The following is a 9,903-nucleotide window of genomic DNA, read 5'->3' on the forward strand; positions in this document are numbered from 1 at the left end:
CATCAAGACAAGACTTTGGGGTTGTCTCAGTGTCTTCAATATAGTTTTTATCAGCTTTCTTGGAGACCAACAGGGATGTCTCACTATCTTGAACCTTATCTGCATTACTTCCTTTACCATTGCATAATGGGGTACTCTTCTCCAATATTTTATCCGCGTTCTAAAAGAGAAACAAACAAACACATCACAGGTTTACAATATTAGTAGTAAGGTCGACAGGATAACAACATCAAAAAAAACATATATCTATGTAGTATGATCACTGTATGGTCTATATCATTCTAGTTTATGTTGCCAAATCAAGATAGAGACGGTTCGAATCATATCTATTTAAGACAAAGAAACATAGACAGAATATAAGTGTGGGAAACTACACAACAATAACAACACTTGTAATGTGCATGGCATGAGAACATAACTATTTATTCAATTGAAACTGAAATCAACATAGAGCAAGTTACAACAGCAAACACGTTAAAGAAACAGGTTTGAAACATACCTGTTGCGCCATTGGAGTTTCAATTGCATCCTTCAAATTTGAAATTAGTTCGTATGAGTAAATACAGTGATGCAAGAGAAAGGTAGTATGAACCATAGCTACAGAACCTGACCTGAGAATAATTCTTCTTCGGCTTTAAGCATTGTCTTGGGGTTCAGATTGGTGGTCCTCGTGCTTTGGGACTGCAGTTGCCTTACTAACTGCTTGTGTTTGGGTGCTCTGTGGTGGAGACAGTGATGTGTCAACTCGAACTGGGTTACTATGTGCTGGGGTTGGGGTTAAAAGGGGTTTAGTTGTTTCTCTGTCCAATTGTGTAGGGGTACAATCTGCGTGAGTCTGGGTTATGTGTGGTGGGGCTGGTTCTTTGGCAAGTACAACCGTGGTTATATCTGCATCGACAGGTAGCATGATCTTTTCTGGAGACCGTGTTTTTACTCCCACAGATACTGCCATCACCCCCTCCAATTGAAATGGCTAATAAACAAGAAAAGTAATTGAATGTACAGACATTGTAAGATAGACAGGTGCAATGGATAGTAGGGAAGAAAATAGGGCATGAAATAATTCACATTTATGTTGTCTAACCAAACAGAATAGCGGGACATAATTTCACATATATGATGGCTAATTAAGCAGGATAGGATGACACAATTTCAAATGTATGATGGCTAACTAAACAGGATAGAATGACATACTTCAAAATATGATGACTATGTAAACAGGATGACATGATATAACTATACGATGTGTCTATTAAAGTGGTTGGCATGCCATAAATCACAAACATGTCGTCGATGGAAACATGATGGCATGACATAATTCATGGATAGAATGACATAATTCAAAATATGATGACTATGTAAACATGATAAGATGATATAACTATATTATGTCTTTAGAAAATGGGTTGGCATGCCATAATTCAGATGCATGCTGTCTATGTAAACATCATGGCATGATCTAATTCAAATATATGATTTATATACTAAGCAAGTGAGCAAAGGGTAATAGCATATATGATGTGTCAACTAAGGAGATGGCATTCCATATTGTGTATATGATGTAAAAGCTAAGCATTGCAATACAACATATGCATGATATGAGTAATATAACCCTGCCAAGTTTGATCATACACCCCAGGGGGATGATAGGACTGGTCATCTGCCTATGAATCCTCCTATGAAGATCTATCTGTAACCAGCAAGATATCTGCTTCAGCATGTAGCATGGTCTGCTCTGAAGACCTTGTTTTCACTCCAGATTTCTCCATCACCAATCCAAATGGCTGATGCACAGGAAGAGCAGTTGAATATACAAACATTGTCAACAAATGCAACGAGAAATACAAAAAAGGACTGCATGATATAATTCACATATATGATGCTTGGCTAAACAACATGGCATTGCATAATTCACATATATAATGCCTTGCAACAAGATAGCATTGCATAATTCATGTATATAATGTCTTACAACAAGATGGCATTGCATAATTCACATATATGGTAATTAGACACTAAACAGGTGGCATTCACACAAAGCATGTCTAAACTAAGCAAATGACATAGCGATGCAAGATACCATATGCACAATATGAGCAACATAACCCTGCCAAGTTAGATCATGCACCTCGGGGGGGGGGGGATAGGACTGATCATCTGTCTATGAATCCTCCTCTGAGGAGCTATTCGTAACCAGCAAGACATGCGCTTCGTCAGATAGCACTATCTGCTCTGTAGACCTTGTTCCACTCCAAATTTTTCCATGACCGTGTCGATTGGCTGATGCACATGAAGAGTAATTGAATGTACTAAATTTGTTGACAAATTTAATACGTAATAAAAAATGATGGCATGATATAATTCACATATAAGATGACTGGCTAACCAGGGTGGCATTGCAAAATTCACATATGTGATTCCTGGCTAAACAAGATGGCATTGCATGATTCACATGTATGATAAAGAAACTAAACAGATGGCATTCACACAAAGCATGTCTAAACTAAGAAAATGACATATTTGATGTATAAAGTAAGCAATGCAAGGCAGCATATGCATGATATTACCAACATCAGCATGCCAAGTTAGCGTGAAGACCTCAGGGGGTAAATAGGAGTGGTCTTCTCCTTCTGAATCCCCCTCAAAACAGTTATCTTCCTCTTGATTACAATCCGAAATGGGTGGAGGGGGGCTGCCTTTGCACCCACCATGGAGCGACGTCTTCATGAAATTTTATTGCTACGCAAGGCTCGTCTCTTTTGATCTGCATGCTCAGTTCCATTGTGTACAATAACTGACATGCATAGGAATAAAACATAGTGAGATTATGTAAGGAGTGCATGCACAAATCTAGAGTGATGGTAGCAAACTGTGGATAGACCCAAAACCAATGATAGCAGGCAGATAATAGCTTTAGTTAAAAAATACAGATAATGGCTCCTTTACTGTTTGTTTGCACCCAACATGAAACTCATAGTAGACACCCAAGATTAACTAGATAGTACTGATTGTTGCCCCAATATGTAACCCACAACCATTTAAAAACTCAAGTTTCAGCATTAGTTTGGACCTCACTCGGAGTCTAATAGGTGAACACGACGATAAAGTAGCATGTCACCATATTAAGCCATGCATAATATAAGAAGAAACGGAAGAGTGCGACCTCTCTTGCGTACCCGTGTAGTCCTCAAGGTCATCTGCTCAGTTGATGATGGTAATGCAGTTGTCGTGGCTGCCGGCGGCGAGGAAGAAGATCTTAGGTGGCGAAAGACTGTCTGGAGAGCGGATCCCTGCTGTGGTGAACCCTTCCATCATTGAAGCAGCTGAGATGGGGTGGAACACATCGTAGCAGGAGTAGGACAAACCACACAAGGTTTTCTTTGACACATATCTGTAACAGAAGTAATTGTGTAAGGGCTTGTTTGAATTTGAGGATTCTAACAATGCAGGGATAGGATAGGAATGCACGTGCAAAATATAGAATTTAAAATCACAGGATTTTTGCCAATCTGGGTGTTTGGTTCACAAGAATTGGAAGATCACATGATGCAAAGAAGCATGGTGAGATGAAGTCAAACCACAAGAAGATGTATGGTTATAATGCTATTATGCTACTATCTCTTAGTCTTGTGCTTCATGAATAGGAATTTGAAAAGGAGGACAAGTGGATATTAAAATTCCTATGGTTTTTCTTTCAAGGAGACACTAAAGGAACAAATCCTACATTTTTCCTTTGCTCCGTTCCTTTGAACCAGATGCATGAATAGTAGTACCATAGGAAACTTTCCCATTCCTATGTTTTTCCTTCACTTTTCCTTTCAAGCACCGGCGATTCTAGTAGCAGAAACTGAATTTAACTGCCGAAACTGAATTTAACTATCGAAACTGAACTTAACTATCGAAACTGAATTTAACTGTTGAAACTGAACTTAACTATTGAAACTGAATTTTACTGTCGAAACTGAATGCACTAGTAGCAGAAAAGCAGTAGCAGCAGTGCGTGCGAGAGCCGGTGCAGCTGGTTGTGTAGCAGTTCATCTTCAACCTCCACCCCCTGAGCCGCCAGCCACCACCGTGTGGGCAGATCCGGCCTCCCGCCGCCCACCTAGCGACATCCCAGTGACCCTTGGGTATAACTTCCTTTGAAACCTGCCTTGCTCTACTTCCTGAGCTCCTGATGTCGCTGCATTTGTATCTTTTACTATTTCTCGGGGCCCCTCGTAGATAGGATCGATCGGATGTTCGAAAGCCACCTAAATTTTTACTGTTAATAGGTAAAACTAGTAATCTAGTACTCCTTGGTTCAAACAAGGAAGAAAGGGGGTGGGGGTGGGGGAAGATTTGTTACCTGAATCTAGGACTTGGTCGAAAGAGGAAATAATGGGGGCGAAAAGTAGCAGAGACTGGCTATCCAACTGGTCTCTTGGTCTAATAGGGAAATAAAGGGAAACGCAGTACAAACTCAATATAAACCTGATCTATTGGTTGAAAAAGGAAAGAAAGTGGCGACTGGGGGACAAGTCAACAGAGTAAGTCTAGCACTAGATTTGCTAGCCTCTCACAGTATAAGGTGGCTATACCGAACAACAATGGGACCACTAGATATCATGTTCTGATGTTTGTTGCCCCGAGCCACTCTTATGTAATGCCACTGGTAAAATGTAGCAGTCACACTGTTAAAAGTAAGGACACGTTAAACCAATGTTGCTTTCAATGTAATGCCTCCAGTAATATGAATCAATGGCCTTTTTTCATGTCCTGCTAAATTTCCCATTAAGATAAGTTGTTTCTTTTTGTTAGAAATGCAATGGTTGTCATAGTTAATCCTAATTCCCACACTAATATCTAGCAATGCTGCTGCTTTAGAAATTGCTACTGTCCTTGTAGGATTGCCATTCAGATAAGGAACATGCTTTTTTTCATTTGATGTACTATGTTTCATCACTTGTTATTCACCCTCCTTTCCACCTTTTTTGTGCAAACAGAGATATACATTTCATGCTCGATCTTAGTTGAAATGCACAAATGATATCCAAATTATAGTTGAACATTCCAGGAGCTTCACAACCAACCTTGATTTTGCTCAATTTTATTGCAACTAATGAAGAAGAAGCTCTGTGGGTTTCGTTTTATGATAGAAATGGAACTGGGGCTGGAGCCCTTTTCTTAAAAAATAAATGAAGAAGAAGTTGCTAGCTCATGGGACATTGCTTCATTTTAGGTGAACAGCACAAAAAGGTCCCATGAATTGAATCATCCATGTTGGTGACTGGTGTCATCCCTTCTACGATGGCGTTGACTGCAGATATGGTTCCCATCACGAGGTATGTTCATTTTTGGTCTGACCATTTGCAAAAGACCCTGCATGTTGAGTCTGCTCTTGTGCTACTGTTTTGGCACTGCCATGATAAAGCAGTAATGTTATTATTTTGCACCTTAATCTAGTGGCACTATTAATTTGAGGCAATGTTTTGGCACTGCTAGTGCCATTGATTTTTTATATATCGAAAGAGGGGGTTTCCTCCGATTTCATTAAAGAAACCCAACCAGAGAGAACCATTATCCGATAACATCTCAGTGTAAACAGGCAGTTATGCAACTACTACTCGAACGGACTAAGTACTAGTAGGAGACAAGTTCGTCACATAAGCTAGGCAGGTAGATGGACGCAGCACCAGGTTGACCAAGTTTGGATTACAACCCCAAATGCTACCACAGAAACATTAGGGGGGAAGATAGGGACTGAAAGAGCCAGCTTCACCATCCCAGTCTAAGCACCCCCGGCCTCCATCCTTGCGACGCACGGTACACCTCGTTTGCCACCTGCTCGACCATAATGCCACTAATAAAATGAAGTAATAATACAGTTAAAATAGAACGAGTGTCCTCTCTAACATTTCATTTCCAATGTAGATAAAGAAAGTGCCTCTCTTTGTTAGTATATGTTTCGTCAACTAGTCCCATTGTTAATGTTTAAGCTTTCTGCAAATTGGGGTGCTTAATTTTAGTTGATCTGCACAAAAATAGATATTGGAATGTCTCAAGGCCCCTCCTTGTACTACCGCTGTACACTGATGTTCATCACTGGCAGATGGTGTATCAGGGAGACTTGGGTCGATCTCCAGTATGAGGCGTCGCAGGGCCCATCTCGCCCTCGCAGCATGGCATACTATGATACTATCGCAATATTTTCTTCTATTTATTAGTGTATGTTTCATCAACTAGTGCCACTATAATGTAATCACGCTTTTTCATTATCTGTGCAAACAGGGTTATTCAGCTGCATTTTGGTGGAACTGCACAAATGTATGGATGGAACCAACATATACACAGAGTGCGAGGTGTGCCAAGTAAAAATTACCAACACCAACCATGCTCCATGCATGCATTGGCATCCACCACCACCAGTGGGTTGTTTGTCACTCTCTATGGACAGATCTTTCTCGACAGCAAATCCTCTAACCAAATACTAGTAGCTTATATTGGCAGTTTTCTAGGGAGTACTCTTTTCTGAAAGAAGCACCAATCTATTTTTCTTTAATTGTACATAGTTCACAACTTTGACTCAAAGGTCCAGAGATATTTTAGGGTGATTGGCGTAGTACTGGGAGACTGATTGTAAGCATGATTTTCATTAGCTGACACACTGATTGTAAGCATGAGCAGATGGAAGATTAGGTTAGTACTAAGCTTACCTTAAACCCTACCGCCGCCGTTGAAACGAGGCGAGCATCGAGGGAACCGTGGAGAACGGGGGAGAAGCGACGTCGCGCCATCCGGCCTCCTCTTGCGGTGGAAGAATGAATACTCATGTGGCTCCGACTGGCTCTGCACCCTCACGAATGGCACACCGTACTCGATCGATTCGTTATCCTCTGGGTGCTAGACCTTCGTCCTGTACGCCCACCACCTCCGCCCGACTTTCGCCCTGGGAAAATCTGTCTGCTCCATCGCCTAGAGGAGATACTCGATGAACTCGAAGGACTGCGGCATGACTGCCGCCGAGGAGTACATTGCTGCCCTCATTGCCGCCGTCTTGCTCTTTCACATACATTGCCACATGGCCCTCACCGTCCTTGAAATCTCCCACTCATTGTCAAACCAAGTAAGGATCTTCTTCAACCTAGATAACTTTGTCTGGTCGCCGCCGGCGATCTGCCTGATTCACTGCTGCATCCTCTCCATAGATGTCCTTCTGAGTGGTCCGGTGCTATCTTTGGAAGATGGGAGGAGAGACGGTGGTCTTGCAATAGAGAAATGGGAGAGGCAAGACCGTGGTTTTGGAATGGAGATGATGGAGAGGAGAGGGGGTGGTTTTGCAATGGAGAAGAGGGAGAGGCGAGACGGTGGTTTTGGAATGGAGATGATGGAGAGGAGAGGAGGTGGTTTTCCATGGAGAAGAGGGAGAGGCCAGACGGTGGTTTTGGAATGGAGATGATGGAGAGGAGAGGAGGTGGTTTTGCAATGGAGGAGATGGAGAGGAGCGTGCGACAACGATTTAGGATTGGACGAGAGGGTCGGCGCGCTGTGACTGGATCAAAATCAAAATCAATTTACCCTTCAATTAAGAAAGCGACCCCACATTAACTAGTCTTCCTTTTATTCTGGGTCATAATTGACCATGATTTTCACAAATAAAATATATGTTATACGTTGCAAAAATAATATAATTTGAAAGTACATTCAGATACGAACCAAACGATACAATTTTTTGGTGACATGCATTCACATTTTGCTTGTCAAATACAGTACGTGGTCAAACTTTGACCCAAATACGCAAAACAAAAAATACTTCCAAGACCAGCGCCGGTCCTCTCCTCTTCACAACTACTCCTCTCCTGTTCCAATCTAAATCCAGCGCCCCTCTTCTCCTCTTCCATTTCAAAACCACCACCCATCCTCTCCTATTCCAATCCAAACCAGCATCGCTCCTCTCATGTTCTAATCCAAAACAAGTGCTGCCCCTCCCCTCTCCATTCAAAAACCACCACTGGCGAGTGAAGGTGTTGTGGAGAAGTAGATCGATGGAGGAGTACAACTGATACGTTAGGATCGCATACGATGACCATGTGAACCTAGCTAGGATGTTGGAGGTACAGTCTTGGTTTGACAACAAGGACCAACTAGCGGCGACGACAACATCCATGGCCAAATATCTGCAACAGAGTGAAAAGGTGGTGATACTCTCGAAGGGAGTCGCGCAGGAGTACATAGTGCTGCTCCTCTGTGCCATGGAGCAAACAGATTCACCGAATCTGATCCTGAGGGAGCGGTGGTGGGAGTATCGATCCCAAATGGAGCATCCACCAGAGAATGAAGGATCGAGCATCTACAGGGTGCCGTTTGTGAGGGTGTCGTGCCAGAGCGAGCCAGTGGAGTCTTCGTCGACCAAACCCAACTGCAAGAGGAGAAAAGCAGTTGGCCCGATGACGCTTCCCCGCCATCCTCTCCCTCGCCGTTCGCATCATCTCACGGGGCATCTTTCTGCTGCCGAGGAATAGGAAGGGATTGCAACCTATCCCAAGAGTCGGGCAGGTTGTGAATTGTTAGGAGGAGCTTAGGGTTGTCAGTATTTGCAGATTGTGAATTGTGTTTTGTGTCGTGTATTTTGAGAGTACTTTCATATATGAATGTCTTTTGAATTTCAGATTTGTAGTATTGAGCATATGAAGTATTTTATGAATTCTAGAGATCTATTTTTAGCAATTAAAAAATGTAGTTTCATAGGAGTATAAAAGTGCATACAATGTGATTCTTAGAGAAGAAACTGCAAGTTTCAGTTTCAGATAAGAGACAGCAAGTTCAGTTTCAGATAAGAATCTGCAACTTTCAGAGGCAGAGCATTTATATTAACATGGCCTAACAGGGATAACATCATGTTGGAAGTTTAATTCATGGTCAAAAATGGAACTACCAGCTAGTTAACATCATGCTGATCAAGATTCATGCATAGCACATCTTCATTTGATGCACAGTCAAAAAGATATGCTATTTTCAAAATGCCCACACAATGTCGAGTGTGCGAAAAATAGAGAAAACGAGGGACGAAGTTTTGGCAAGTGTTAGATGGGGTGTGCGTAGACGACAATGGGGACCAACATGTCAATAATGGCAGAGGAAAAAAATGGAGATATTTTCCCTACATCAGGTGGAATCGAACCCGGCTGGAACAGCTGTCGGGTAGTGTCACTTGGCCACTGGGCTAGTTCAGTACTTCCGTTACAAATAAGGCACTGCCTCAGGTGGTCCGATCTCCTCCTGCGCCTTTGTGCGCTCACCACGGCACCGTTGTCTGCCGTTGTGAACATGCTGAACAAACGACATGAATCTAGAGAGGACCGTACATGGAGAGGTAGACAGTCGGGACCCACCAAGTCTATGGCCGTACGCAAGCAACTGCCTCATTGAAAAAAATACTTCCTCCTAATGCTATACTGACGTTGGGGACCACGGGTTTGTCAACATAGTTACATTTTTTTAGGTGCTTCAACGTAGGTACTAAAGGAGATAAATTCACAACGAAGCCGGGGAGCTGGCAGGTATCATTTATTATCACTGGGGCAGCAAGTATCATCTGGGTTGTGGGCTACCCCGTCTAGGCTTTCTTTTTTAACATGCGCAGCCCATGACATGCCGGATTGTATTTTATAGAGGGTCGTCATGTATCGACTGGCCTATGGACCTCCCATCCGAGGTTTTATTTTTCCTGAAACATCGACATCCCAATTTATGTATTTTTTTTGAAGAAAACGCAGAGGTCTGTTCTATTTTTCTCTATAAGAATAGGAACGCCTGGTCCAACTTCTGTTTCCCTTCTAACTGTATTATATATATTTAAATTATTTTATATGTTATTATATATTATTGTTATTCTCATCATATATTTAACAGATACTTACATAT

The sequence above is a fragment of the Triticum aestivum genome, chromosome 7A (genome assembly GCF_018294505.1).
Source record: "Triticum aestivum cultivar Chinese Spring chromosome 7A, IWGSC CS RefSeq v2.1, whole genome shotgun sequence".
Taxonomy (NCBI): Eukaryota; Viridiplantae; Streptophyta; class Magnoliopsida; order Poales; family Poaceae; genus Triticum; species Triticum aestivum.